Raw genomic sequence first — 5,000 nt, forward strand, 5'->3', positions numbered from 1 at the left:
ATACAGGTTTATAAATATATGTGGGGATTAAAATAGTGAAGACACTGGCCATTAATCTTCTGACCTTCATAGACTCTTCCTAATATCAATTAAATCGTTTAATCACACCCAAGACTCAAGGTAGAAATAAGTCACAGTATTGAAGGAGTTAAATTTGACATGAATAAATAAAAAAAAAATGAATAACAAGAGGAAAAAGAGAAGAAAAAACGGTTCTTAGGTATATATGAGGTTGAGCCTGTTTCGTGTTATATACAAAGCTTTCAGTCACTAAACTTTCACAGGACGAGCCAATCTGCTAGGAAAAATCAACATTGAGTGCGATTCAAAGGATGTGGTCGATTCTGCCGTAGTCACCCTTAGAACATTAGCATGGCTTCGTTTTCTTTAGAGCAGAAGCGTGTGAGAGAACTATAGTAACCTCTCTCTCTCTCTCTCTCTCTCTCTCTCTCTCTCTCTCTCTCTCTCTCTACGGTATGACCAGAACTATTTATAGCGCATTACCTCCCCCTTTTCTCTCCACCTCCTCCTCATGCCTGCCAAATAACAGTATGGCACCTCACCTTTCCCCACTCTCTCTCTCTCTCTCTCTCTCTCTCTCTCTCTATCTCTCTCTCTCTCTCTCTCTCTCTCTCTCTCACCCATGACAGCTCTCCCATTACTAACCAAACTAATTCCCCTCTCTCTCTCTCTCTCTCTCTCTCTCTCTCTCTCTCTCTCTCTCTCTCTCTCTCTCTTCGTGTTCGCATGAATGTGGTAATGATGGTGGTGGTTGTGGTGAGAGTAGTAGTCGTACTAGTAGTAGTAGTAGTAGTAGTAGTAGTAGTAGTAGTAGTTGCTGTTGTTGTAGTAGTAGTAGTAGTGTAAGTAGTGGTGGTGGTAGTAGTGGTAGTGGTAGTGGTAGTAGTGGTAGTGTTAGTAGTAGTAGTAGTAGTAGTAGTAGTAGTAGTAGTAGTAGTAGTAGTAGTAGTAGTAATAGGAGTTGTTATTCTTGTTGTTATTGTTGTTACTGCTATTGTTGTTATTTATAGCGGTGCAAACATAATCTAAATACCGATAATGCTTGTGACCCAATAAACACACACACACACACACACACACACACACACACACACACACACACACACATGACTCACCTGTCAATTACACACTTCGTCCCTTCTTCCTATTTCTCTTTCGTTCCCTACCTCACCCCTCATCTCTCTCTCTCTCTCTCTCTCTCTCTCTCTCTCTCTCTCTCTCTCTCTCTCTTCATTCGTCCTTCCTAATACGGTAATACCAATGAAAAATACAATAACATCTGAAACAACTTAAAAAAAAAGAAAAAAACACAAAAAACGTCACATAAATGGCGAAATGTAGAAATTATTGATAGTTTTACGTTCACAGGCAGTAGTCACCTGCCGCCCGGTGGAATACTCCAGGAGAGGTACTTACGGGGATGTAGGCAGTGCTGCAGACTGAGTGATTCCCGTGTCCTCTCTTCCCGGTTCCCTTTGTGGTCTCATTTATACAATTGAGCAGCTGCAGCCTGCCCTCTAAAGACAACTTCTACTACTTCCTACACTACACTACAACACCTTACACTTTTACACTCTCTTCAAATCAAAATTTAATAATGGCTTCACCACGCCCTGCCTCGGAGTCCCCCTCTGGGGAGGGGACCATAAATGTCCCCAGGTCGGACTGCCCTCTGCTGTCGACCTTGGGTGTCTTGACACTTCATCTAATACTTTCACTATCAATTTCTGCAACATTCGTGGCCTTCGTTCTAATTTTCAATCTGTGGAACACCACCTCTCCTCTACTAAACCTCATCTTCTCTTCCTAACTGAAACACAGTTGTCTGTGACTACTGACAGCAGCCCCTTTTCTGTTCCCTCCTACTTGCTCTATCCTCATTTTCAATCCAAAGCTGGATGTTGCGCATACGTGCGTAACGACACCACTTGCTCTCGTGCCCACAATCTTGAATCTTCAGAATTTTCTACCATCTGGCTAAGACTTCAATGTCACTCTCTAACTAAATTCATCTGTGCTGTATACCTCTCACCTAATTCCTCTGACTATGTAAAATTCTTTGACTATTTGACTTCCAAGGTGGAGCACATCTTATCTCACTTTCCTTTGCTGAGATCTCCATTTTAGGGATTTCAATGTTCACCACCAGCTTTGGCTTTCATCTTCTTTCACTGACCAACCTGGTGAACAAACCTTCAACTTTGCTATCCTTCATGACCTAGAGCAGCTAGTGAAGTTCCCTACCCGTATTCCTGACCGCCTTGGAGACACGCCCAACATTCTTGATCTTTTCCTAACCTCCAACCCTTCTGCTTACTCTGTTAAACTTTCCTCTCCGTTGGGCTCCTCCGACCACAATCTAATTTCCGTTACCAGTTCTATCACTCCAGTGCAGCCTCAGGACCCGCCTAAGCGGAGGTGCTTCTGGCATTTTAACTCTGCTAAGTGGGAGGAACTAAGGCAGTACTATTCTGATTTCCCTTGGGATGATTATTGTTTTCATGTCAGAGATCCTTCTCTTTGTGCCGAGCGCATAACAGAGGTGATTATCTCTGGCATGGAGCTATACATTCCTCATACTTTCTCTAACCCTAAAGCTAAAAAGCCTTGGTTTAACTCTGCTTGTTCTCGTGCTGTCAATGATAGAGAGGCGGCTCACAAACGGTTCCGTAGCCATCCAACTGCTGAAACTCATGCCCTATATATTTCTGCCCGTAATCATGCCAAATCTATTCTCCAACTTACTAAAACTCTTTCATCAATAGAAAATGTCAAAGTCTTTCCAATTCTAACTCCTCTCGAGATTTCTGGCATCTAGCCAATAATATCTCTAACAACTTTACTTCTTCGTCTTTCCCTCCTTTACTTCATCCAGATGGCTCTACAGCTGTCTCTTCTTTTTCTAAAGCTGAACTCTTCGCTCAAACCTTTGCTACCAACTCAACTTTGGATGATTCTGGGCATATTCCTCCTACTCCTCCACCCTCTGACTACTTCATCCCTAAAATTAAAATTCTTTATAAAGACGTTTTCCTGGCCCTCTCTGGCCTTGATTCTCGGAAGGCTTACGGTCCGGATGGAGTCCCTCCTGTTGTTCTCAAAACTGTGCTTCCGAACTCGCTCACTGCCTGGTCAAACTCTTTCATCTGTGTCTCTACTTCTATTTATCCTTCTTGCTGGAAGTTTGCTCACATTCAACCTGTCCCTAAAAAGGTGACCACTCCAATCCTTCTAACTACCGCCCTATAGCTTTGATTTCCTGCCTTTCTAAAGCCTTTGAGTCTATCCTTAATAGGAAGATAATGAGGCATCTATCAGCTCACAACCTTCTCTCTGATTGCCAGTATGGTTTCCGTAAAGGCAGATCTACTGGTGATCTTCTTACTTTCCTAACTGAATCTTGGTCATCCTCTTTAGGGACTTCGGTGAAACCTTTGCTGTCGGCCTTGACATATCGAAAGCCTTCGATAGAGTCTGGCACAAATCTTTAATTTCTAAACTACCCTCCTACGGATTCTATCCTTCTCTCTGTACCTTCATCTCCAGTTTCCTTTCCGATCGTTCTATTGCTGCTGTAGTAGACGGTCACTGTTCTTCCCTAAAACTATCAACAGTGGTGTTCCACAGGGTTCTGTCCTATCACCCACTCTCTTTCTATTATTCATCAATGATCTCCTAAATCTGACTCAATGCCCTATCCACTCCTATGCTGATGATACCACCCTGCATTATTCAACAGCGTTCAACAGACGCCCAACCCAACAACAATTAAATGACTCAAGGCGAGATGCTATAGGACGCCTAACTTCTGATCTTTCACTTGTTTCTGATTGGGGCAGAGAAAACCTGGTTTTGTTCAATGCCTCAAAACTCAATTTCTACAACTATCTACTCGACATAACCTTCCAGACAACTATCCTCTCTTCTTCAATAACACTCAACTTCCCTCTCCTCTACATTAAACACACTCGGTCTATCCTTCACTAAAAATCTAAACTGGAAATTTCACATCTCTACTCTTGCTAAATCAGCTTCCAAGAAGTTAGGTGTCCTATGGCGTCTTCGTCCATTTTTCTCTCCTCCCAGCTGCTTGCTCTGTACAAGGGCCTTATCCGCCCGTGTATGGAGTATGGCTCTCATGTCTGGGGATCCACACACAGCTTTACTAAACAAGGTGGAATCTAAAGCTTTTCGTCTTATCAACTCTTCTCCTCTAACTGACTGTCTTGATTCTTTAAGTCACCGCCGCAATGTTGCATCTTTATCTGTCTTCTACCGCTGTTTTCATGCTGTCTGCTCTTCTGAACTTGCTAACTGCATGCCTTCCCCTCCTGCGGCCTCGCTGCACAAGACTCTCTACTTCTTCTCATCCCTATTCTGTCCATCTTCCTAATGCAAGAGTTAACCAGTATCTTCACTCCTTCATTCCCTACACTGGTAAACTCTGGAACTCTCTACCTGTGTCTGTATTTCCACCTGCCTATGACTTAAACTCTTTCAAAAGAGGAGTGTCAAGACACCTCTTACGTTAACTGGACCCTCCTTTTAGATTTTTCTGTTTTTTCTCTTTCTACTTTCCTCTTAACAGGGCCTGGCAACCAGCGGGATTTTTTTTTTTCCAACACTGTGTTTGCCCTTGGCCAGTGCCCTTGTAATGTAAAAAAAAAAAAAAAAAAAAAAAGTCACGTAATGAAATAAGCCACGTACAGAGAATTTATAGACAGTAAGTACAGAGGAAAAGACTTATATTCTCAGACACTTCTTTGCTTCGCCTCCATTATTTCAAAAGGCTTTATTTAAGTTTACACGAGTTTTTAAGGTGTTTTTACGGTTCGCGAGGCAGAGTGACAAGATTTCTGCATTATTAACTGGAGAAATACTCTTGAAAACTCTGCTAATCGTCTCTGTGGCCTTGGAAATTTGTCGTAATAAGAGAGCAAAGCAGTTTCTGAATACGTGTCTAAAAATACGAAAGAGGG

The 5,000-nt window shown here is 42.5% G+C and overlaps 1 protein-coding gene across 1 annotated transcript in view; it reads right to left on the reverse strand.

Annotated features, from left to right (window-relative positions):
- The window catches only part of LOC123506280, a 27,873-nt gene that overhangs the window by 21,713 nt on the left and 1,160 nt on the right, over window positions 1–5,000 (reverse strand). The gene's annotated exons all lie outside the window — the stretch shown is intronic.

This window comes from Portunus trituberculatus, chromosome 19, assembly GCF_017591435.1.
Source record: "Portunus trituberculatus isolate SZX2019 chromosome 19, ASM1759143v1, whole genome shotgun sequence".
NCBI lineage: Eukaryota > Metazoa > Arthropoda > Malacostraca > Decapoda > Portunidae > Portunus > Portunus trituberculatus.